Genomic DNA, 27395 nt, shown 5'->3' with positions numbered 1-27395 from the left:
AAGGCCACCTCCTTAAGTACTCTGGGATGCAGTCCATCAGGCCCTGGGGATTTATCGACCTTCAATCCCATCAATTTCCCCAACACAATTTCTCGACTAATAAAGATTTCCCTCAGTTCCTCCTCCCTACTAGATCCTCTGACCCCTTTTATATCCGGAAGGTTGTTTGTGTCCTCCTTAGTGAATACTGAACCAAAGTACTTGTTCAATTGGTCTGCCATTTCTTTGTTCCCCGTTATGACTTCCCCTGATTCTGACTGCAGGGGACCTACGTTTGTCTTTACTAACCTTTTTCTCTTTGCATACCTATAGAAACTTTTGCAATCCACCTTAATGTTCCCTGCAAGCTTCTTCTCGTACTCCATTTTCCCTGCCCTAATCAAACCCTTTGTCCTCCTCTGCTGAGTTCTAAATTTCTCCCAGTCCCCAGGTTCGCTGCTATTTCTGGCCAATTTGTATGTCACTTCCTTGGCTTTAATACTATCCCTGATTTCCCTAGATAGCCACGGTTGAGCCACCTTCCCTTTTTTATTTTTACGCCAGACAGGAATGTACAATTGTTGTAATTCATCCATGCGGTCTCTAAATGTCTGCCATTGCCCATCCACAGTCAACCCCTTAAGTATCATTCGCCAATCTATCCTAGCCAATTCACGCCTCATGCCTTCAAAGTTACCCTTCTTTAAGTTCTGGACCATGGTCTCTGAATTAACTGTATCATTCTCCATCCTAATGCAGAATTCCACCATATTATGGTCACTCTACCCCAAGGGGCCTCGCACAATGAGATTGCTAATTAGTCCTCTCTCATTACACAACACTCAGTCTAAGATGGCCTCCCCCCTAGTTGGTTCCTCGACATATTGGTCTAGAAAACCATCCCTTATGCACTCCAGGAAATCCTCCTCCACCGTATTGCTTCCAGTTTGGCTAGCCCAATCTATGTGCATATTAAAGTCACCCATTATAACTGCTGCACCTTTATTGCATGCACCCCTAATTTCCTGTTTGATGCCCTCCCCAACATCACTACTACTGTTTGGAGGTCTGTACACAACTCCCACTAACGTTTTTTGCCCTTTGGTGTTCTGCAGCTCTACCCATATAGATTCCACATCATCCAAGCTAATGTCTTTCCTAACTATTGCATTAATCTCCTCTTTAACCAGCAATGCTACCCCACCTCCTTTTCCTTTTATTCTATCCTTCCTGAATGTTGAATACCCCTGGATGTTGAGTTCCCAGCCCTGATCATCCTGGAGCCACATGTCCGTAATCCCAATCACATCATATTTGTTAACATCTATTTGCACAGTTAATTCATCCACCTTATTGCGGATACTTCTTGCATTAAGACACAAAGCCTTCAGGCTTATTTTTTTAACATCCTTTGTCCTTTTAGAATTCTGCCACACAGTGGCCCTTCCTGTTCCCCGCCCAGGGCCTCTCCGCCCCCCATCCCTCGCCCCCCCATCTCCCCTCCGTCTCCTGCCTCTGCCTCCCTTTTGTCTCCCTCTGTCTCCTGCATTGGTTCCCATCCTCCTGCCAAATTAGTTTAACTCCTCCCCAACAGCACTAGCAAACACTCCCCCTAGGCCATTGGTTCCGGTCTTGCCCAGGTGCAGACCGTCCGGTTTGTACTGGTCCCACCTCCCCCAGAACCGGTCCCAATGCCCCAGGAATTTGAATCCCTCCCTGCTGCACCACTGCTCAAGCCACGTATTCATCTGAGCTATCCTGCGATTCCTACTCTGACTATCACGTGGCACTGGTAGCAATCCCGAGATTACTACTTTTGAGGTCCTACTTTTTAATTTAGCTCCTAAATTAGGGTCACCTGAGGTCGGGCAGTAGCAGCCGACGTGTACGTTCTGCCATGCATATTCCTGCTCGAAAACGATGTTACTTTGTGCACAGTACTGGCTGAAACTTCTTTACTTTGCAAAATCTGTTTGGTGTTGTCGCTGGTGGACATAAATGCCTGGGCTATCGTTATAGCTTTACTTCGATTCAGAGTTTCAGCAATCAACAGTTTGCGAAGGATTACCTCATGGTCAATGCCCAGTACAAAAAAGTCTCAAAGCACTTGTTCTAGGAATCCCTCAAATTTGCAATGTCCTGCGAGGTGCCTTAGTTCAGCGCCATAGCTCGTCGCTTTCTGGCCCTCCAACCGTTGACACATGTAGAACCGATATCGCTCCATCAAAACGCTTTCCTTAGGATTTAGGTGCTCCCAGACCAGTGTAAACAATTCTTCATAGGACTTAGCTGTTGGTTTTACCAGAGCTAGGAGATTCTTCATGAAGCCATAGGTTGTTGCCCCGCAGAGAGTTAGGAGGATCGCCCTTCGTTTGGCAGCAGTCTCATCCACTTCCAGCTCGTTGGCCACGAAGTATTGGTCGAGTCTCTCCACGAAGGCCTCCCAATCGTCTCCTTCTGAGAACTTCTCCAGGATACCAACTGTTCTTTGCATTTTCGCGCGGTTGTTCATTACCTCGTCGCCAATTGGTGCAGTCACAATTAAGGATGAAACTGAGTACTGTGTACAATGAGCAAGTGTGACCTTAGCTCCTTTAATAAGTCTCCAGAGTGCAGGTACCTCGTGGGTGGCCTGCTTATATACTGTGCTCCCAAGGGATGCTGAGATCCCTTGGGACTCCAACAGGTAGGCCCTCTGGTGGTACTGTAATAGAGGTTTCAAGGGGTTAAATACATTAACAAGCATGTTTTTTTAACTTTTTTTTTTAGTGAAAAAGCATTTTTCGAGTTCTCCCCCTTCCTTAGGCCTAACCACAGCTTCGACTAAATTTTAAATACTTACCTTCCATTCAGGTAAGAACCGCCCGTTTTCCCTAGTTTCAGCTTTAACCACCGAGAAACCACCGCCAACTTTGGTGCAAGATCCATTTTCTTGCCAGGCGGTATTTCTTACCTTATTAATGGAAATTTTCACCGGCGTTAATTGCAGACCCTTAGCGGTCTTCTGTGGGTGGCAATCGAGCGGTGTGGGACTTTGGGGAAAATCTAGCCCAAAGCCACTCATAATAAAGCCAACAATCCCATATGCTTTTTTAACAGCCTTCTCAGCTTCTCCTGCCCCCTTCAAAGATTGGAATACATACACCCCCAGGTCTCTCTGTTCCTGCACCCCTTTAAAATTGTACCATTTAATTTATATTGCCTCTCCTCATTCTTCCTATCAAAAGGAATCACTTCACACTTCTCTGCGTAACATTTCATCTGCCATGTGTCTGCCCGTTTTACCAGTCTGTCTACGTCCTCCTGTTACAATTGTCCTCAACGTTTACTACATTTCCTAGTTTTGTGTCATCTGAAAAGTTTGAAATTATGCCCTGTCTGGATAATTAATATTTATCAAAAGAGCAGTGGTCCCAGCAGCGATCCCTGGGGAGCACCACTGTATAATTCACTCCAGTCTGAAAAGCAACTATTCACCATTAATCTCGGCTTTCTGTGCCTTAGCCTATATAGTATCCATGTAACCACTGCCCCTTTAATTCCATGGGCTTTCATGCCATTCACTTTATCGGACCGAAGACGAGTCAGAAAAGAAAATAATTGAAAAAAAAAAGCACCAGAAAAATCAGTTTGGATCCTGCTGCACCTAATATTTTGGCCATAAATTTACAGCCTGTTCAGAACTGAAGTAAATGCAGGAAACTCATGTTCTCTAATCTTTTGAGAGGGAGCTGAGGTGTGTTAAAGAGCAATGGCGGGTTTCAGCAAAGGTTTTTCTGAATGAGCATAAAAGATTGCTGAGATCCAGGTGCACTGTAAATACCATCGTAAGCATTTACATGGAAATTTCCTCAATCTTTTGCATTGAAAATCAGCATTACACCATACTCATGCTGTTGTCTTAGTGCAAGCTTCATGGAAGAGTCAGGAGTTGGTGGTGTATAGTGTCTATGAATTGGGGTGTTGGGGCAACGTGCGTCTGTGAACTGGAGCAGATGTTGGACGAGAGAGAATGACTGCTGAAGTAACTTTTGGGAAAGTCAGGGGGTCTGTTCAAAATCAAAATGGTATTTTGAATTTCCCATTTTTAGATGAAAAATCGATCAGTTGTGAAGAATAAAATTGCTTAAAATCAATTAGAATACATCACTCTTAATGTAAAAATTCCAGCTTTCCCGGGAACAATACTCCCGAGGAAATATACCGCTAATATTGTGTCTTCAACATTTGTATTCCCCCTTTCTGACTTTCATATACTCCATTAGTAGTGAAAGAATGCTGTGCATATCTACAGCTTAAGTTACAAACTTCATGGAACTGTTTGTTTTTACTTGTCAAAGGCTTATAATCAGGACCATTCGAATTATCAACATTTTGGGGCTCGATCAAATCAGCAATTTGAAAGCTATTGGTCAGCTTTTGCTAGTTTTCTAAGTTTCATTTGGGTTGTACTTCAGTTCCCCCTCTTCCTATCTGGCTGACCAAAGGGTGAAATCAACCAAATGAAGGGCCGTCGACCTGAAACGTAAACTCTGTTTTTCTCCACAGATGCTGCCTGACCCGCTGAGATTTCCAGCTTTTTCTGTTTTTATTTCAGACTCCAGAATCCGCAGTATTTTGCTTTTGTAAAATCAACCTGTTGGTTCTCTTAACCAATGATCAGGATGTATGGTTGTGGGGGGTACAAAAAAGAAAAGATGCAAATAAATAAACATTCAAGCAAGGGCCTGAGGTGGCAAGGTGGATTTGTCCATTCTTCTGTGGGCCAGGGGCTGAGCAAACTAAAGTATTTTCTCTTTGCCAACTGTCTCACATAGAAAATGAATTTGGGACAAGGTCACCGCAGATTCTAATGGTTACAAGCTCACAGCAGAGTCATTGTATAATTAAAGGTGCCAAGAAACATAGAAACATAGAAAATAGGTGCAGGAGTAGGCCATTCGGCCCTTCGAGCCTGCACAGCCATTCAATGAGTTCATGGCTGAACATGCAACTTCAGTACCCCATTCCTGCTTTCTCGCCATACCCCTTGATCCCCCTACTGGTAAGGACTACATCTAACTCCTTTTTGAAAATATTTCGTGAATTGGCCTCAACAACTTTCTGTGGTAGAGAATTCCACAGGTTCACCACTCTCTGGGTGAAGAAGTTTCTCCTCATCTCAGTCCTAAATGGCTTACCCCTTATCCTTAGACTGTGACCCCTGGTTCTGGACTTCCCCAACATTGGGAACATTTTTCCTGCATCTAACCTGACTAAACCCGTCAGAATTTTAAACGTTTCTATGAGGTCCCCTCTCATTCTTCTGAACTCCAGTGAATAAAAGCCCAGTTGATCCAGTCTTTCTTGTTATGTCAGTCCCGCCATCCCGGGAATCAGCCTGGTGAACCTTCGCTGCACTCCCTCAAAAGCAAGAATGTCCTTCCTCAAGTTAGGAGACCAAAACTGTACACAATACTCCAGGTGTGGCCTCACCAAGGCCCTGTACAACTGTAGTAACACCTCCCTGCACCTGTACTCAAATTCCCTTGCTATGAAGGCCAACATGCCATTTGCTTTCTTAACCGCCTGCTGTACCTGCATGCCAACCTTCAATGACTGATGCACCATGACACCCAGGTCTCGTTGCACCTCCCCTTTTCCTAATCTGTCACCATTCAGATAATATTCTGCCTTCGTGTTTTTTCCCCCAAAATGGATAACCTCACATTTATCCACATTATACTGCATCTGCCATGCATTTGTCCACTCACCTAACCTGTCCAAGTCACCCTGCAGCCTCTTAGCGTCCTCCTCACAGCTCACACCACCACCCAGTTTAGTGTCATCCACAAACTTGGAGAAATTGCACTTAATTCCTTAATCGTTCATGTATATTGTAAAGAGCTGGGGTCCCAGCACTGAGCCCTGCACCACTCCACTCGTCACTGCCTGCCATTCTGAAAAGGACCCATTTATCCCAACTCTCTGTTTCCTGTCTGCCAACCAGTTCTCGATCCACGTCAGTACATTACCCCCAATACCATGCGCTTTGATTTTGCACATCAATCTCTTGTGCAGGACCTTGTTAAAAAGCCTTTTGAAAATCCAAATACACCACATCCACTGGTTCTCCCTTGTCCACTCTGCTAGTTACATCCTCAAAAAATGCCAGAAGATTCGTCAAGCATGATTTCCTTTTCATCAATCCATGCTGACTTGGTCCGATCCTGTCACTGCTTTCCAAATGCGCTGCTATTTCATCTTTAATGATTGATTCCAACATTTTCCCCACTACAGATGTCAGACTAACCGGTCTATAATTATCCGTTTTCTCTCTCCCTCCTTTTTTAAAAAGTGATGTTACATTAGCTACCCTTCAGTCCATAGTTACTGATCCAGAGTCGATAGACAGTTGGAAAATGATCACCAATGCATCCACTAATTCTAGGGCCACTTCGTTAAGTATTCTGGGATGCAGACTATCAGGCCCCGGAGACTTATCATCCTTCAATCCCATCAATTTCCCACCTAAAAAGGATATCCTTCAGTTCCTCCTTGTCACTAGACCCACTGTCCCCTAGTACATTCGGAAGGTTATTTGTATCTTCCTTCGTGAAGGCAGAACTGAAGTATTTGTTCAATTGGTCTGCCATTTCCTTGTTCCCCATTATAAATTCAGCTGATTCTGACTGTGAGGCACCTACATTTGACTTCACTAATCTTTTTCTCTTCATATATTTATAGAAGCTTTTGCAGTCAGCTTTTATGTTCCCTGCAAGCTTCCTCTCGTACTCAATTTTCCCCCTCTTAATTAAACCCTTACTCCTCTTCTGTTGAATTCTAAATTTCTCCCAGTCCTCAGGTTTGTTACTTTTTCTGGCCAATTTATATGCCTCTTCTTTGGATTTAACACTATCCTTAATTTCCCTTGTTAGCCATGGTTGAGCCACCTTCCCCATTTTATTTTTACTCCAGACAGGGATGTACAATTGCTGAATTGCATCCATGTGATCTTTAAATATTTGCCATTGCTTATCCACTGCCAACCCTTTGAGTATCCTTTGCCAGTCTATTCTAGTCAATTCACGCCTCTTACCGTCGAAGTTATCTTTCCTTAAGTTCAAGACCCTAGTTTCCGAATTAACTGTGTCACTCTCCATCTTAATAAAGAATTCTACCATATTATGGTCACTGTTCCCCAAGGGGCCTCGCACAACAAGATTACTAATTAGACCCTTCTCATTGCACATCACCCAGTCTAGGATGGCCAGCTCTCTTGTTGGTTCCTCGACATATTGGTCAAGAAAACCATCCCGAATACACTCCAGGAAATCCTCCTCCACCGCATAACTACCAGTTTGCTTCGCCCAATCAATATGTAGATTAAAGTCACCCATGATAACTGGTGTACCTGTAATGCACACATCCCTTATTTCTTGTTTGATGCTGTCCCCAACCTCACTACTACTGTTTGGTGGTCTGTACACAACTCCCACTAACGTTTTCTGCCCTTTGGAATTTCGCAGCTGCACCCATACCAATTCCATATCATCCAAGCTAATGTCCCTCCTTACTATTGCATTAATTTCCTCTTTAACCAGCAATGCCACCCCGCCTCCTTTTCCTCACTGCCTATCCTTCCTAAATGTTGAATACTCCTGGATGTTGAGTTCCCAGCCTTGGTCACCCTGGAGCCATGTCTCCGTGATGCCAATTACATCACATCCGTTAACTGCTGTCTGCACAGTTAATTCGTCCACCTTATTCCGAATACTCCTTGCATTGATGCACAGAGCCTTCAGGCTTGTCTTTTTAACACACTTTGCCCCTTTAGAATTTTGCTGTAATGTGGCCCTTTTTGTTTTTTGCCTTGGGTTTCTCTGCCCTCCACTTTTACTATTCTCCTATCTATCTTTTGCTTCTGCACCCATTTTATTTCCCTCTGTCTCCCTGCATAGGTTCCCATCTCCCTGCCATGTTAGTTTAACTCCTCCCTAACAGCACTAGCAAACACTCCCCCTGGTATATTGGTTCCGGTCCTGCCCAGGTGCAGACCGTCCAGTTTGTACTGGTCCATCTCCCCCAGAACCGGTTCCAATGTCCCAGGAATTTGAATCCCTCCCTCTTGCACCACACCTCAAGCCACGTATTCATCTGAGTTATCCTGCAATTCCTACACTGACTAGCACGTGGCACTGGTAGTAATCCTGAGATTGCTAATTTCGATGTCCTACTTTTTAATTTAGCTCCTAGCTCCCTAAATTCGTCTCGTAGGACCTCATCCCGTTTTTTACATAAATCATTGGTACCTATATGCACCACGACAACTGGCTGTTCACCCTCCATTTTTAGATTGTCCTGCACCCGCTCCGAGACATTCTTGACCCTTGCACCAGGGAGGCAACATACCATCCTGGAGTTTCGGTTGCGGCCGCAGAAACGCCTATCTATTCCCCTTACAATCGAATCCCCTATCACTATCGCTCTCCCACTCTTTTTCCTGCCCTCCAGTGCAGCAGAGCCACCGACGGTGCCATGAACTTGGCTGCTGCTGCTCCCCCCTGATGTGTCAGCCCCCTCAACAGTACCCAAAGCGGTGTATCTATTTTGCAGGGGGATGACCGCAGGAGACCCCTGCACTACCTTCCTTGCACTGCTCTTCCTGCTGCTCGCCCATTTACTATCTGGCTGCGGACCCTTTACCTGCGGTGAGACCAACTCGCTAAACGTGCTATTCACGTCATTCTCAGCAGCGTGCATGCTCCAGAGTGAATCCACCCGCAGCTCCAGTGCCGCAATGCAGTCCGTCAGGAGCTGCAGGTGGATACACTTCCTGCACACGTAGTTGTCAGGGACACCGGAAGCGTCCCTGACTTCCCACATAGTACAGGAGGAGCATAACACGTGTCCGAGCTGTCCTGCCATGACTTAACCCTTAGATAAACTTAATTTGGCAACAACAATGCTAAAGGTTACTTACTGATGTAGAAAAGAAAAAAGTAAAACTACTTACTAATCACCAGCCAATCACTTACCCCCTTGGCTGTGACGTCACCTTCCAATTTCTTTCTACTTCTTTTTTGCCTTCTCTCCCTGCTGCAGCTGCACTGGCTGGCCTCCTCGATGAACGCTGGGCCTTTTTATAAGCCTCGGACGCTGCCCCGGACTCCCGCCTTCTCGACGGCCTCCTCGACGAACGCTGGGCCTTTTTATAGGCCTCTGACGCTGCCCCGGACTCCCGCCTCCTCGACTGCCTTCTCGATGAACGCCGGGCCTTTTTATAGGCCTCGGACGCTGCCCTGCACTCCCGCATCCTCGACTTCTGGACAAATACCAAAAGAGCTGTACACTGCTACAAAAAGCCTCTGCGGTTCTTCTATGTCTGTGTTTTTAAATTTTAGTTTTGATTTTGATAAATAACTTTGGTCAGAAATGGTTGGCAACAGGAAGACATCATTACATCACTAATCAGTTGTCAGTGGCATCATTGCTTCATCAATGCTGTCATTCCAAACCATCTCTGTGTGCCTTTGCAGACTCATAAGACACGTAAATGCTGTCTGGAAAGATCCCCTTTAAATCCAAATTACGTTTTAGTTAGTGGCAGCATAATGGGCTCAATTTTCCTTGGTCATTTGCGCCGTTTTTTTTGCCGTGTGACACTTTTTTTGGCATATGTTTTTAAGCTAAAGTTTCCCCAAGGAATCTGTGCCAGCATAACCCTAAGTTAATTATGATTTTTTTTTTAGGTTCATTTCTTTTTTACATCATTGGAAGCTTTACCTCATATCTGCGCCAGTTTTTATCATTTTTCAAAGTTTGCCCAAAAACAATTTATCCTAGGTCGGCGTATCTGGCCACCCCCAGAAAAACCTTCTGGTGAGTTAAGAGAAAGAACACTGCAGAAAGACACCATTGTTTTTCATCGAAGTTTTGGAGGGAGATGTCATGTATTCAACCAGCATTGTAACCCATGTATAATCTGACCTAAGTTGTACACTATGAGAACTATGCTGGTGAACTTGTGGGAGACACTTCTAACCTAGACCTTCAGATATAAAAGGGGAAGCTCCACCCACTTCCAGCACTTGAGTGCTATGAAATAAAGGACAGGTCACAGACTGACCTTCTCTCAAGCATGGGCTTCGTGTACATTTATACTGTATAGCAAGGACGTATCAGGAGATAAGAACATTTTAAATATGCACAATAAATTTGATGTTTTTTTAACCTTACAATGGCGTAGATGGAAGTTTGATGGAATTCTGAACTTTGCATTTTTTATTTTACTCACACGCCGCCATCGAATGTCTTCAAACAGGGCTGGAGGGTCAGAGCAATGGCCAGACACATGGGCTCAGGGCTCAGCTGCAATATAAGCCCGGGGGGAAGTTAGCGTTTGGAAGACTGCACTAGGCATCAAATGAGCCCGGGGGGTTGGGGGATTGGGGTGGGGGGGGTGGAGAGAAGGTTCTGTTGAAAGCAATCGGAAGAAGTCACTAAACTACAATGAGCCCGGGGGGTTGGGGGGTTGGGGAGGGGGAGAGAAGGTACTGTTGAACGCAATTGGAAGAAGTCACTAGACTACAATGAGCCCGGGGGGATTATGGAGGGTTGGGGGGATGGGGGGGAGTGGATTCCCGATCACTGCCATGCTCAGACCTGGGTGTGGTCCATACAGCCCTTGGGGAGAGAGTACAAAGAACATGTCCTGCCTGCCTGCCATTTTGAGCTTCTTGCAAAGGTAAAATTTAAGCATGGGGACAATACTGACAATGTGCAAGCCTTCTGCATGATGGAGCTGTAGAGGAGACAATTGATTTGATGTCATCGCATGAGGAATCTCAGAGCCCATAGGGTGATGGGCAGGAGGCCTTACCCACCACGGGTATATCAAGACAGGCATTCGTAACTGCACCTGAGTGATGCAGACTGTGTCAGAAGGCTGTGTTTCCGCAAAGAAGTTGTAACTGAGATCTGTGAGTTGGTGAAACCAGACCTGCAAGCTAGAAGCGCCAAGAGACTGCTTTGTCAGTTGAAGTGAAGGTTACAGCTGCACTTTCATTCTATGCATCTGGATCATTCCAGGCCACAACTGGGGATGTGTGTGCCATTTCTCAACATGCAACACATATCTGCATTCGGCAGATGACTGTTGCACTATATGCCCCGAGGACCGACTACATAAAGTTCCCCATGACCGCCAGTGACAGGGCTGTGGGCTTTTCCAGGATTGCTGGCTTCCTAAAGGTACAGGGCTGCATTGATTGTACCCACATCGCCTTGCGAGCACCTTTGGAGGATTCTGAGATGTACAGGAACAGAAAAGGCTTCCACTCCATTAATGTGCAGCTCGTGTGTGACGACATGCATCGCATCATGTCAGTCGATGCAAGATACCTTGGGAGCACCCATGATGTATTCATCCTATGCAAGAGCGTTATATCTGCCACGTTTCAGCAGCAGCCAGAAGGGCAGAACTGGCTGCTGGGAGACAAAGGGTACAGCCTCGCCACCTGGCTCATGACACCCCTACTCGTAACCCGGTCGGAAGCTGACCGGGAATACAATATTTTGCATATTGCGACGCGCAGCATCATAGAGAGGACCATTGGCATCTTGAAACAGAGTTTCTGATGCCTGGACTATTCCGGAGGCTACTTGCTATATTCCCCTGAGATTGTCGGTCAGTTCACTTTTATGTGCTGCATGCTGCATGACTTAGCCGTCATGAGGCAGCAGCAGAAGACCCACCGGAGGTGAGAGTGGCTGATGATAAGAATGAGGAAGATGCAGATGACGGGCAGGGGGCCGTCATGCCCCTTTAACGATTGTTCGAGCCTTGCGCCAGCAGCTCAGCCATGAACACTTTGCTGCCTGAACGCTCAGCGGCAACTATTCCACGTGGGCCATGTTTACTGTTTGGACCTGTTCTGTAATGTGTTGTGTTAATGGAACAAATGATGGAAATGATTCTTGTTTACTTCAAAAGTTGTGTTGATAATGGAACAAATAATGTAAATGATTAAATTATAATTTAAAATTTATTTTATTCAAAAGTTTAACAAATATTTGTACTTTAAGATTTTTTTACAAACTTTAAGATCACTTTAAGATCACTTACACACTCTAAAATCACTTAAAAACTTTGAGATCACTTACTAACTTTAAACTTGTAAATTTACATGACTTACAAAAAACTTTTAATTTGTGAACAACAGTTACAACAATGACAACAATAATAACAACAACAACAACAACAACAACAGCAGCAGCAGCAAAGAAAGGCTGCACCCATCTCTCCTCCACCTAAGACCACCCGCGGCGCTTGGTTTTGGTGACTCCATCACCCATGCCCGCAGGTGGTGGAGTAGTGTTTCTGGTGTTGGTACCAAGCTTATTCTTTCTAACACTTCAGGTAATGTGCACCTGTTGAGGGGGGGGGGGGGGGCGGGGAGCTTGGGGGGTGGGGGAGCGGCTGGTGGATGGCAGGCAGCAAAGTGGAGGGCCTGGCTTGGGGCTCTTCAGAGGCTGATCTGGGGATTGGAGTGAGAGTGGCAGTTGATTCTGTCAATAGGCGCAGGGTCTGGGTGCGTTCCCTTATTGCAGCTGCTAACTCCAAAATGCCCTCCCTCATGCGCCCTGACAGTGTCTCAATGACCTCTAACATTCCCTCCCTCATGTTGAGCAAAAGTGTCTCAACTACCTGCAACATTCCCTCTCTCATGTTCACTGACAGGGTTTCAGCTGACTGAGATATTCCCTCACTCATGGTCCCGAACATCATTCCCATTTCTCGTGAGAGTGTTGTCACTTCTCCCGACAGTCCTGATACCTCATCACCCAGTCCACTGATGGTGTCCAGGAGTGATCATGTAATGCCAATACTCTCCACACTCATTGCCATCATGTGAACCACATCTGTTAGATCCTGCACCTCAGGAGAGCGCGGGCGAGCTCTCCTTCCCCTCCTCACCCTGGGTGTGGCTGGCAGCATCCCAGTGGGACCTGCAGCCTGGAATGGTGGGGCCCTGGGAGTGCCTTGCTGCATCCCACTGGAATCCCTGAAACTCTGACGGTGTGAAACCATGGAATGCCCCACCAACACTCAAACCACTAGTCAGGGAAGGGGTTGGCACCTCAATTGGCAATGGGCGGCACCTGCATCTCCTCAAAAATGAGTACAACAGTGAGAGCTTCATCCATCTCCTCCCCCTCAGCCTCATGCTCCTGGTCTGGAAGGTGGGATTGGAAGATGTTCTCCTCTTCAGGCTCGTCCTCGTCTGAATCTTCCTCTGCATCGTCAGGATTGGCCTCAAGTGCTGCAAAATATAACAAAACAGACAAATGGTTAGCAGCAGAGGAGGGGGCAGGGTGGCACGAGTAGGTTCACACAACGCAGGCAGTAGGCTGATTTAAATGATAGTACATTGCATTAACCCAAGCGTAGCTGAGGGAAACATCCCCATGAACCGAAGCATGGCTATCCCACGCAGTACTTAACATTTAGGAAAGCCAGACTGTTGAATTTGCAGGACCTACCCTCTCCCTCGAATGTGGGCCCAGCTTGTCCAGGCAGGACCCTTCAAAGCAGCAACCCTGTCTTCTAAGAGTGTGAGTGGGGGCAGATTTGCCGGGCCTCCTCCTGTTCGATTTCTTTCTCTTTTGTTGTGTGCCACTTTCCTCTGCAAAGATGAAAATACAACTTTTTAGAGAGGGTGTGTTTCTGCTGGGTGGGTCACACTTATATTACAATTGCAATTACATTGAATACATGAAAATATTGCTTACACTAACTACTTGACCAAGGTCCCGACACTTCTTTTTGCACTGGGCTCCAGATCTCGGAGTAGTCACCATTGCACAGGAATCTGCAAGTTGATTCCAGCGTTTCTTCATTTCTTTGGCTGGGACTTTTATGAGATCTCTGCTGATGTCCAGCTCCTGCCATCTGGCCTTAATCACAGTAACTAGTGCCTCCATTTTATTCTGTAAGAAATTCTTGGTCCTTGCACCGCGTTGCATCTTGTATTGCAGCTCTGATTTTCCCAATGTTCTCACACACACAACTGGCTCTTTAAAAATGGCCGATTGCAGACTCGAGCTATACTGAGCATGCGTGTCCATAGGAATAACGTCAAAAATGTCCCAGACAGCAGGCTCCACCTCCCAAGACGACTGGACAGGCTGCGCGGCACCAATTTTGAAAAATACAGCGGGGAAACTTGGCACAAATATTTTTGGAGTATTTCTGGCCCAGAAAAACCGGCGTAACTCTGGCAATATGCCAAATAAACGGCTTTGGGCAAAATTGAGCCCAATGACTGGAGATGAAGCTCCTCAAAACAATTGTGATGAATTCAAAAAGAAGATCCAGGGAAAATGGATTTAAGAGATTCACTGATGTCTGACAGGGGAGGGAAGGTCACCCCCAGGGGAGCCAGCGGTTATCATGTTCTGTTGTCTTGGTGACAGTAAGTACCTGATAACTGTGACAAGTTCATGATTGCTTGACCCTTTGTAGTTTCAGCGAGTGTGTACCAATCCATTAGACGATAAACCAGCAACAAAACAGAATGGTTGGTCAGTGACATGAAGCTTTATTGATAACAGCTTCTGTGTTACAATAAAGTAACATGATTTGTGAGCTTGTTATTCCCTAGGCAGTCAGAAGAATTGACTGAAAGGGCCACAGCAGCTGGGGCAGGTTATGTCAGTTTAATCCCTATGCCATGGGAAGGATCTCACTGAGCTCAACACATACTCTCCCCAACTCAACTGAGGAGAGAGTCAGTGCATCTGCCAGCCACAACACTGTTTAACTTTGAGTAAAACATAATCTTCAATGCCATTGGGCTAGAGAAAAGATAAAAAATAAGACATTTTCCTGCACCTTCTCACAGTGAGCCTGTGTGGACATGGGATGAGGAGAGGAAGAGGGTCAGCTATGATGGCACCACTTAGCGGGATACCAGAGGGCAGCCAGAGCTCACGCTACTGTATCGAATAATAAGTCAGCAATGTCAAGAAAGAGAAGTAGAAAGGGGGAGAAAATTGGTTGAGAAATAAAGGGATTGAAATTCATCTTGACCGGTAGCATAAAATGGATGATAGTGAACCGGCTGCCCCTTTTACACTTTGCCCGACTTTCTATTCCATCGAGTCGATTGCTTCTCTCTCCCTTTTTCTTTCTCTTCTCTTTACTCCTCTTGGGCCTTTCTCTCCTGTCTCCTCAACATTTTCTTACCCAGTCATGTCTCCATTCATTTTTCCCCCCTCAGATATTTTGCACCCCTCAAATCTCTATCTCAACCCTCCACTAAGATAACACCTGGTGTCTTTTTTTTTGCTACTAACTGTCTCCTTCAGTTCCTCTTGCCTGCCCCCTTCACCCTCACCTCCAACAACAAGTGTGAGGAGCTCATGGACTTCGTTGAAACTAAGATTGGGACCATTCATTCAGCTGCCTCTGCTACATTAAATGCACTATATAAATGAAAGTTGTTGCTGTTACTGAATAATTTATCAATTAACCCCCCAATTTTGGCAGATTATTCAACCACCACATCTATGTTCAATCCTGTCCACAGCTGACACACATGCATTTGAACCCTTGCAGATTTTTATCCCCAAGGATGCCTTGACCAATTGTAACATTATACTGCCACTGCTGCTGAGATCAGTAATCTCAATACAAAGTGGGATTGCAGAGGTGCAGGGCTGCACCCAGGTTCTCCCATAACTCCCTCCATATGTTTATGAAGGGAGCCACAGCACGCTGGGAGCTCCTCTTCCCTTCCCATTGGTGGAAGAGACCTCCCAAAGACACCAATATAGCCTGGTTGCACATTACACAGGAGGTCGCACGCAGAGATGTGATCAGGAGGACCGGGCTGCAGTGGCGCAAACATTTCAATGATCTCATTAGATCACAAAAAATGAGGACAAGGCCACACTCAACCTCATCCTGCTGTGCCTCTCATCACATCCCCGTCACGCTCTCTGCCTTCCCTACCCTACCCCTGCACCAGCTTACCCTGTACCTCCATCCATCCCTCTCTCTCCATCTACATTATCACATCCCCATCTCACTAGCCACCCTCATACTCACCCTCATCCTAGTGCAATCATACCAACTAACATCACACAAGGGGAGGCACTTGGGTGTTTTATACAAAGTTCATGTAAAAATTTCTGCTAATGTGCTGTCAAACATTGAAACTTTTATTTCAACACTTTGCATTTTTACTCAGATTTGCATGCACCTTTAGAAATGATCTTAGTGAGTTGCCGTGAATGGTTACATAACGGTAACCCCCCGCAATGGTGATGAGTGTGAACGGAATGGCTTATACATTGTAGGGATGCTTTATGGTGTTGGTGTCAGTTTATTGGAAATTATTAATTGAACTAAAAAGAATAAACACAAATGCTGATAACACAGGATCTTCTCTTAACATTTCTTTTCTTTCAGGTGCAAATGAAGCTGATGTGTATTTTCAACATTTTACATAGAATTACATTGAAGTTACAGCACAGAAACAGGCTATTTGACCCAACAGATCTGTGCTGGTGTTTATGCTCCACTCAAGCCTCCTCCCACCCTACTTCATCTAACCTTATCTGTAAATCCTTCTATTCCTTTCTCCCTCATGTACTTATCTAGCTTCCCATTTAAGTGCATTTATGCTATTCACCTCAAGTCCTCCTCATGGTAGCGAGTTCCACATTCTAACCACTCTCTGGTTAAAGAAGTTGCTCCTGAATTTGTTATTCCTGGATTTATTAGTAACTATTTGCATTTATGACCCCTCCCCACAAGTGGATACATCTTCTCTACGTCTAACCTATCAAACCCCTTCATAATTTTAAAGACCCTTATTATGTCATCTCTCAGCCTTCTCTTTTTCAGAGAAAAAAGCCCCAGCCTGTTCAATCTTTCCTGATATTTATAACCTCTCAGGTCTGGTATCATTCTTGTAAATCTTTTTTGCACCTTCTCCAGTGTCTCTATATGCTTTTTATAATATGGAGACCAGTATTTTCTGAAATAATACCTTGATTGGCTTGTGATTTGGAGCTGCTGTATACATGGGACTCTCAGTCTGGATGACAGGCAAATAAAATAAAAATGTAGCTGAGTTCATGTTTAGTCTGTAATGAGAGAACACTCACTCTAGACCAGCCGTCAAATGAATGGTTTCACTGTAAATTATTGCTTTTACACGCTTGGATTAGGGAACTTCAAACACTGTCACCTCTGATTAGACATGAATTACCCCAATATAAAATGCACCAGACATCAAATTTAATCTGATAAGATAAAAAGCTTTCTCTTCTGGTTTTAGACAGTTGATTAATCGAAGGCCTGTGATATATTTGTAAAGATTAGAAATTCATCTGTGTTTGAGCGAACATGGTTGAATTTAAAAATGACTTAATAAAAAACATGTATAATTTGTCTGCACCCCCAGCAGCAGGGATGCTACTATTTCCAGCTTGGCTACAGAAGGGGGATAAAACCAACCTGATTTTATCACTCCTGATCACGCTCCTGTGTCCTCATTGGCTGTAAATTTTGTGCGTGCGGACATTGGATGAAAATATAGGGGGTAGAGTTTTCGCTAAAGTTGCGCTAGTTTTGAGAAGTGTTTTTTTTCCCTTGAGTTTCTGCTCAAACTCATCGCTGAACGCAGAATCTGCCATGAACCAGTGCAATCGAGCAGTGTTTTAAAATGTATTTAAAAAAATGTATTAGCATGGATAGAGAATTGGATAACTAACAGAAAGCAGAGAGTCGGGATAAATGAGTCATAGAAACATAGAAACATAGAAAATAGGTGCAGGAGTAGGCCATTCGGCCCTTCTAGCCTGCACCGCCATTCAATGAGTTCATGGCTGAACATGCAACTTCAGTACCCCATTCCTGCTTTCTCACCCTTGATTCCCCGAGTAGTAAGGACTTCATCTAACTCCTTTTTGAATATATTTAGTGAATTGGCCTCAAGAACTTTTTGTGGTAGAGAATTCCACAGGTTCACCACTCTCTGGGTGAAGAAATTCCTCCTCATCTCGGTCCTAAATGGCTTCCCCCTTATCCTTAGACTGTGTCCCCTGGTTCTGGACTTCCCCAACATTGGGAACATTCTTCCTGCATCTAACCTGTCTAACCCCGTCAAAATTTTAAATTTTAAACGTTTCTATGAGGTCCCCTCTCATTCTTCTGAACTCCAGTGAATACAAGCCCAGTTGATCCAGTCTTTCTTGATAGGTCAGTCCCGCCATCCCGGGTATCAGTCTGGTGAACCTTCGCTGCACGCCCTCAATAGCAAGAATGTCCTTCCTCAGGTTAGGAGACCAAAACTGTACACAGTACTCCAGGTGTGGCCTCACCAAGGCCCTGTACAACTGTAGCGACACCTCCCTGCCCCTGTACTCAACTCCCCTCGCTATGAAGGCCAATATGCCATTTGCTTTCTTAACCGCCTGCTGTACCTGCATGCCAACCTTCAATGACTGATGTACCATGACACCCAGGTCTCTTTGCACCTCCCCTTTTCCTAATCTGTCACCATTCAGATAATAGTCTGTCTCTCTGTTTTTACCACCAGGTTGGCAATCGATGGTTAATGGTGTGCCACAGGGATCGGTGCTGGAACCACAATTGTTTACAATATACATAGATGACCTGGAAGAGGGAACAGAGTGTAGTCTAACAAAATTTGCAGATGATACAAAGATTAGTGGGAAAGCGGGTTGTGTAGAGGACACAGAGAGGCTGCAAAGAGATTTAGATAGGTTAAGCGAATGGGCTAAGGTTTGGCAGATGGAATACAATGTCGGAAAATGTGAGGTCATCCACCTTGGAAAAAAAAACAGTAAAAGGGAACATTATTTGAATGGGGAGAAATTACAACATGCTGCGGTGCAGAGGGACCTGGGGGTCCTTGTGCATGAAACTCTTTTGAGTTTACCTGCAAAAACATAAACATTAAAACCATGCCACCCGACCTGGGTGACACAGCAGACATTTTCAAGGCCCCTTTTTTTTTAATTTTTTTTTTTTTTTTTGGGGTGCTAAAATCAAATTTTTCCAGTGCCCCCTATAAAAGGGGAGGGGGACACTAAAAGCACCGGTAATGAAAACAAATTAAACTTTAAAACGTAAAATCAAATTAAAATTTGGTTGCCGGGCGTGATGATGCACTCCAGTCCCTCCGGTGCCCACCTCTCGCGGAAGGCCGCGAGCGTACCGGTGGACACCGCGTGCTCCATCTCCAAGGACACCCTGGACCGGATGTAAGAGCGGAAGAGAGGCAGGCAGTCAGGTTGAACGACCCCCTCGACCGCCCGCTGCCTGGACCGGCTGATGGCACCCTTGGCCGTGCCCAGGAGCAGTCCTACGAGGAGGCCCTCGGACCTACCCGCTCCCCTCCGCACAGGGTGCCCAAAGATCAGGAGAGTGGGACTGAAGTGCAGCCAGAATTTCAGGAGCAGCCCCTTCAAATAATGGAACAGGGGCTGCAACCTTGTGCACTCAATAAAAACATGGAACACGGACTCCTCCAGACCGCAGAAATTGCAGGCGGCCTGGGAGTCCGTGAACCGGCTTAAAAATTTGTTGCACGGCACTGCTCCGTGCACCACCCTCCAGGCCAAGTCCCCGATGAATAGTGGGAGGATCCCTGTGTAGAGTGCCCTCCATCGGGGACCCCCGCCTCCTCCGGACGGCAAGATGGTACGCCATGGCGTGTCCGGACGGCCGGCGAGGATGGCAAAGTTGAGGGTGTGCAGGAGCAGCCCGTACAGTAAACCCCTCCGCGCGGAACTGAAAGGCACGGAGGGGATTTCCCCGAGGCGGCTCAAGTTGTGAGGCGCCGGCCCCCGAGGGAGGTTCCGGGGTTTGGCGCCAATGAGGAATTCCGTCCGGACGGGGGTCAGTTCGGACGGGATCTCCCCACGTGCTTGAGCCTCCTCGATGCACCTAACGGAGTCAGGGCCCAGAGCTGTTTTTAGCGACTCGATGGCATCGGCCGCGTGGCAGACGTTGGCAGAATTTAGGCGCCGCGCCAGCGTGTCTGGCGCCATCCAGCCCGCTCCTCCGCCATCGAGCAGGTCCCTGACCCTGGTCACCTCACCAGCCACAGCCCTCTCTTCCGACCGCCACATAAAACCTCGGCCGTGGAGGTACGGATTCCCGAGCAGCGGCTCCTGCAGGACGGCCGCCACTCCAGCCGGCGGAGAGCTGCGCTTGGTGGAGACTTTGTTCCAGACCCTGATGAGTTCCCTGTAAAAGACAGGCAGCTCCCGGAGGGCGGTCCTGGCACCCCCCAAGTTCACAAACAGGAGCTGCGTGTCATAATTGAGGTCGCGCTGCTGGCGGAAGAAATACGTCGCCAGAGCACACCACCTAGGAGGGGGCTCGACGTAAAGGTATCTCTGCAGGATCTGAAGACGGAAAGTCGCGAGCTGGGCGCTGACGCACACCAACGACTGACCGCCCTCCTCAAGCGGGAGACTCAAGACCGCAGCAGAGACCCAGTGCTTCCTGTTGTTCCAGAAGAAGTCCACCAGCTTCTTCTGTATCTTGGCGACAAACGCAGGGGGAGGGGTCAAAGTGACCAGCCGGTACCACAGCATTGCGGCCACCAGCTGGTTTATGACTAGCGCTCGACCCCTGTAGGACAGCACTCGGAGCAGTCCTGTCCAGCGCCCTAGGCGAGCGGCGACATTGGCCTCCAGCTCCTGCCAGTTCGCCGGCCAGGCTCCCTCGTCGGGGCTAAGGTAGACTCCCAGATAGAGGAGATGGGTCGTGCTCCAGGCAAAAGGCCTGAGCTCCTCCGGCAGGGAGTCCACCCGCCACTGACCCACCAGGAGTCCGGAACATTTCTCCCAGTTGATCCTGGCGGAGGACGCGGCCGAGTAAATCTCCTGGCACTCACGCATCCTCCGCAGGTCAGCGAGATCCTCTATCGCGAGGAGCACGTCATCGGCGTAAGCCGAGAGGACGACCTCCACGCCCGGCCCTTGCAGAGCCAGTCCCGTCAACCTCGTCCGCAAGAGGCGCAGGAAAGGCTCCACGCAAACGGCGTATAACTGGCCGGACATGGGGCATCCCTGGCGCACCCCTCTCCTAAAGCGAAGGGGCGCCGTCAAGGACCCGTTAACCTTAATCAGACACTCCGCGGCGGCGTACAAAAGTCGGATCCGGGCGACGAAATGCGTCCCGAACCCGAAAGCGCGCAGAGTTCCGAGCAGATAGTCGTGATCCACCCTGTCGAACGCCTTCTCTTGGTCGAGGGATAGGAAGGCGACCAACAGACCAGCCTCCTGGGAACAATGGATGAGGTCCCGGACCAGATGGATGTTATCGTGGATTGTCCGGCCCGGGACCGTGTAGGACTGGTCGGGGTGGATCATGTGGTCCAGCACGGCACCAAGGCGAGCAGACATCGCCCGGCGAAGATTTTGTAGTCCGTGCTGAGGAGGGAGACCGGGCGCCAGTTCTTAAGGAGGCGGAGATCGCCCTTCTTAGGCAGCAGGACGATGACTGCCCTGCGCCAAGAGAGGGGCATCTCCCTCCTTGTGCATGAAACTCTTTTAGAGTCTACCTGCAAAACATAAACATTAAACTGTGCCACCCGACCTGGGTGACACACCAGACATTTACAAGGCCCTTTTTTTCCTTTTTTTGGTTTTTTTTTTGTGTTTTTTTTTGGGCACTAAAATCACAATTTCTCCGGTGCCCCCTATAAAAGGGAAGGGGACACTAAAAGCACTGGCAATTAAAACAAATTAAACTTTAAAACGTAAAATCAAATTAAAATTTGGTGATGATGCACTCCAGTCCCTCCGGTGCCCACCTCTCGCGGAAGGCCGCGAGCGTACCGGTGGACACCGCGTGCTCCATCTCCAAGGACACCCTGGACCGGATGTAAGAGCGGAAGAGAGGCAGGCAGTCAGGTTGAACGACCCCCTCGACCGCCCGCTGCCTGGACCGGCTGATGGCACCCTTGGCCGTGCCCAGGAGCAGTCCTACGAGGAGGCCTTCGGACCTACCCGCTCCCCTCCGCACAGGGTGCCCAAAGATCAGGAGGGTGGGACTGAAGTGCAGCCAGAATTTCAGGAGCAGCCCCTTCAAATAATGGAACAGGGGCTGCAACCTCGTGCACTCAATAAAAACATGGAACACGGACTCCTCCAGACCGCAGAAATTGCAGGCGGTCTGGGAGTCCTTGAACCGGCTTAAAAATTTGTTGCACGGCACTGCTCCGTGCACCACCCTCCAGGCCAAGTCCCCGATGAATAGTGGGAGGACCCCTGCGTAGAGTGCCCTCCATCGGGGACCCCCGCCTCCTCCGGACGGCATGATGGTACGCCATGGCGTGTCCGGACTACCGGCGAGGATGGCAAAGTTGAGGGTGTGCAGGAGCAGCCCGTACAGGAAACCCCTCCGCGCGGAACTGAAAGGCACGGAGGGGATTTCCCCGAGGCGGCTCAAGTTGTGAGGCGCCGGCCCCCGAGGGAGGTTCCGGGGTTTGGCGCCGATGAGGAATTCCGTCCGGACGGGGGTCAGTTCGGACGGGATCTCCCCACGTGCTTGAGCCTCCTCGATGCACCTAACGGAGTCAGGGCCCAGAGCTGTTTTTAGCGACTCGATGGCATCGGCCGCGTGGCGGACGTTGGCAGAGTTTAGGCGCCGCGCCAGCGTGTCTGACGCCATCCAGCCCGCTCCTCCGCCATCGAGCAGGTCCCTGACCCTGGTCACCTCACCAGCCACAGCCCTCTCTTCCGACCGCCACATGAAACCTCGGCCGTGGAGGTACGGATTCCCGAGCAGCGGCTCCTGCAGGACGGCCGCCACTCCAGCCGGCGGAGAGCTGCGCTTGGTGGAGACTTTGTTCCAGACCCTGATGAGTTCCCTGTAAAAGACAGGCAGCTCCCGGAGGGCGGTCCTGTCACCCCCCAAGTTCACAAACAGGAGCTGCGTGTCATAATTGAGGTCGCGCTGCTGGCGGATGAAATACCTCGCCAGAGCACACCACCTAGGAGGGGGCTCGACGTAAAGGTATCTCTGCAGGGTCTGAAGACGGAAAGTCGCGAGCTGGGCGCTGACGCACACCAATGACTGACCGCCCTCCTCAAGCGGGAGACTCAAGACCGCGGCAGAGACCCAGTGCTTCCTGTTGTTCCAGAAGAAGTCCACCAGCTTCTTCTGTATCTTGGCGACAAACGCAGGGGGAGCGGTCAAAGTGACCAGCCGGTACCACAACATCGCGGCCACCAGCTGGTTTATGACTAGCGCTCGACCCCTGTAGGACAGCACTCGGAGCAGTCCTGTCCAGCGCCCTAGGCGAGCGGCGACATTGGCCTCCAGCTCCTGCCAGTTCGCCGGCCAGGCTCCCTCGTCGGGGCTAAGGTGGACTCCCAGATAGAGGAGATGGGTCGTGCTCCAGGCAAAAGGCCTGAGCTCCTCCGGCAGGGAGTCCACCCGCCACTGACCCACCAGGAGTCCGGAACATTTCTCCCAGTTGATCCTGGCGGAGGACGCGGCCGAGTAAATCTCCTGGCACTCCCGCATCCTCCGCAGGTCAGCGGGATCCTCTACCGCGAGGAGCACGTCATCGGCGTAAGCCGAGAGGACGACCTCCACGCCCGGCCCTTGCAGAGCCAGTCCCGTCAACCTCGTCCGCAAGAGGCGCAGGAAAGGCTCCACGCAAACGGCGTATAACTGGCCGGACATGGGGCATCCCTGGCGCACCCCTCTCCTAAAGCGAAGGGGCGCTGTCAAGGACCCGTTAACCTTAATCAGACACTCCGCGGCAGCGTACAAAAGTCGGATCCGGGCGACGAAATGCGTCCCGAACCCGAAAGCGCGCAGAGTTCCGAGCAGATAGTCGTGATCCACCCTGTCGAACGCCTTCTCTTGGTCGAGGGATAGGAAGGCGACCGACAGACCAGCCTCCTGGGAACAATGGATGAGGTCCCGGACCAGATGGATGTTATCGTGGATTGTCCGGCCCGGGACCGTGTAGGACTGGTCGGGGTGGATCATGTGGTCCAGCACGGCACCAAGGCGAGCAGATATCGCCCTGGCGAAGATTTTGTAGTCCGTGCTGAGGAGGGAGACCGGGCGCCAGTTCTTAAGGAGGCGGAGATCGCCCTTCTTAGGCAGCAGGACGATGACTGCCCTGCGCCAAGAGAGGGGCATCTCCCTCCTTGTGCATGAATCCCAAAAAGTTAGTTTGCAGGTGCAGCAGGTAATCAGGAAGGCGAATGGAATGTTGGCCTTCATTGCAAGAGGGATGGAGTACAAAAGCAGGGAAGTCCTGCTGCAACTGTACAGGGTATTGGTGAGGCCGCACCAGGAGTACTGCGTGCGGTTTTGGTCACCTTACTTAAAGAAGGATATACTAGCTTTGGAGGGGGTACAGAGACGATTCACTTGGCTGATTCCGGAGATGAGGGTGTTACCTTATGATGATAGATTGAGTAGACTGGGTCTTTACTCGTTGGAGTTCAGAAGGATGAGGGGTGATTTTATAGAAACATTTAAAATAATGAAAGGGATAGACAAGATAGAGGCAGTGAGGTTGTTTCCACTGGTCAGGGAGACTAGAACTAGGGGTCACAGTCTCAAAATACGGGGGAGCCAATTTAAAACCGAGTTGAGAAGGAATTTCTTCTCCCAGAGGGTTATGAATATGTGGAATTCTCTGCCCAAGGAAGCAGTTGAGGCTAGCTCATTGAATGTATTCAAATCACAGATAGATAGATTTTTAACCAATAAGGGAATTAAGGGTTATGGGGAGCGGGCGGGTAAGTGGAGCATTCTTATGTTATGTTCTTATGTAAATATATTTCTCGATATATTTAGCCTCGTAACCTGGTGTAATTTGATTAATATTTGGCTGAAAATGGGTTTATCACAAAAAATAAGCATTTTTAATCGCAATGTCAATCCACCACCTGTGAATAACCTGATCTTAAATTACTGAAAATGACTTTTAGAAAATATTTAGTTATACTGGTGTACAGTTCAATAGTAAATTTTTTTAAATTCAAAGACTTTTAAAACACGTCTATTGGTATCGTTGTACCCAAAAGAAGCAGCTTAACTTTTAGAGCCTCCTCGAAGGTCCACAAACTGACGGAATTAGCGGAAACTCCCAATGGTGATTAATTCATCCTGGGGGTGTGGCCAGTTGTGTGGGCAGGGCCTGCTTCTGACACAATGGTTTTTAAACTGGCACAAAAGATCGCGGAAACTCAGTTTGTGTTGAAGGTAATTTGCACTTAAAAGTTTGCGATCTTTTGCACCGATTTCAGGCGAATTGCACGGACAAAACCAACACAACCAAGCAGAAACTCTGGGCCAAGAAGTGCACAAAGAAATGTGAGAGATGATAAAAGATCAATAAAACCCATTGAAGTCGATTCATCTCATGACAGCGTTGGGATTGGTTGTCATGCTTTCTCCCAACTCTACTTCATCAAATGGTCTGCCAAAATGAATGCCATTGATTTTGCAATCAACTGGTGGGGGTTTGCTGCCTGCGAACTGTATCCCGGCAAGAGTTGGTGGGGTAGATTGTCAACTCATTGCCCAGGCGTAAAACTGGCTTTACAGATCGGCCGTCCGATATAGAAACTGCCTGATTTTTATTTCCATTGAATGACCAGTTTTATGCCCAGGTGGCAAGTTGAAAGTCTACCCGAGTGTCTTCAGGAGTAGCGAGGAGAAATAAATGAACAAGCATAAACTAAGGGAGAAAGAAACCTCTGGTTTCTCAGCTACTTCAACTCTAATGTTATCAAGACAATAAATCTTGCTATAGACTTCTTTCAAGAAATAATGAAGCGAGGCAAAAAACATGCGCTTTTTTCTTCATGTGACTGGTTTTAATTTCTAAGATGGTTAGGCAGGTTTTTATACCTGAATTTTTGAGGGGATTCTATGACAATGAGAACAGATTCTTTTACAACTGATTTTGGCTGAGTTGGCTGTTGATTGGTAAAGCAGAGTTAATCACATTTTGACATTAACTTCATACAAACGTCGCCTGCTTTAATTGAGCTGTGTACTTTTTGCTTTCCCCCCCCGCCAAGACATCCTTTCCAGATACTGCCTCCTCTTGCTGATACAAGGTTCCACAAGTGCCTGCAGCCCTCCAGTATAACACCGAACGGCCTATTCTTTAGGCGTAAGCCTAGACAGTGGGGAAGAAATGAGTCCACATTGTGTCTGAGTTCTGGGAAAAAAATGAGTTAGGGGAGCAATTTCCAGCTGCAATCTCTCATGTCTGAGCCCCCCAGAAGTGTAACTGCTGCCAAATTGTCAGCCAGCAACTTCCGAATGCCAGATCGTCAGGCCTCTTTTTTTCATTATTTTTTTATTTGCAGGGTGTGGGCTTTGCTGCCAAGGCCAACATTTATTGTCCATCCCTAATTGCCCTTGAGCAGGGGGTGGTGAACCACCTTCTTGAACCTCTGCAGTCCTTGTGGTGAAGGTACTCCCACAGTGCTGTTAGGGAGGGAGTTCCAGGATTCCGACCTGGCAACAACGAAGGAACGGCAATCTATTTCCAAGTCAGGATTGTGTGTGACTTGGAGGTGGTGGTTTTCCCATGTGCCTACTATCCTTGTTCTTCGAAGTGGTAGAGGTCGGAAGTTTGGGAGGTGCTTGGCGAGTTGCTGCAGTGCATCTGACCTGCTATTATAGCCACAGAATTGATGTTCCAGTTAAGTTTCTAATCAGTGGTGATCCTGACGATGTTGACAGTAGGGGATTTGATGATGGTAATGCCTTTGAATGTCAAGTGGAGGTGGTTAGACTGTCTCTTAATGGTGACCATGAAACAACCGGATTGTCGCAAAAACTCATCTGGTTCACTAATGTTCTTCAGGGAAGGAAATTTACCATCTTTACCCAGTCTGGCCTATATTTGAGTCCAGACCCACAGCAATGTGGTTGACTCTGAAATGGCCTAGCAAGTCACTCAGTTGTATCAAACCGCCAACAAAAACTATAATAATAATAAATCCGGACGGACCACCCTGCAGCAACCTCAGCACTGGCTTTGGACGCAAGAACGGCACACCCAGCCCAGTCGACCCTGCTCACTAACATCTGGGGACCTCTGCCAAAATTGGGAGAGCTGTCCCACAGACTAGGCAAGCAACAGCCTGACATAGTAATACTCACAGAATCATCCCTTTCAGCCAATGGCCCAGACTGCTGCATCACCATCCTTGGGTGTGACCAGGCCCACTGGCAGGTTAGATCCACCAGAGGTGGTGGCACAGTGGTATACAGTCAGGAGGGAGTGGCCTTGGGAATCCTCAACATAGAAACATAGAAACATAGAAAATAGGTGCAGGAGTAGGCCATTCGGCCCTTCGAGCCTGCACCGCTATTCAATAATAACATGGCT

This window comes from Pristiophorus japonicus, chromosome 6, assembly GCF_044704955.1.
Source record: "Pristiophorus japonicus isolate sPriJap1 chromosome 6, sPriJap1.hap1, whole genome shotgun sequence".
Classification (NCBI taxonomy): Eukaryota; Metazoa; Chordata; class Chondrichthyes; family Pristiophoridae; genus Pristiophorus; species Pristiophorus japonicus.
This window is presented reverse-complemented; position numbering follows the sequence as displayed.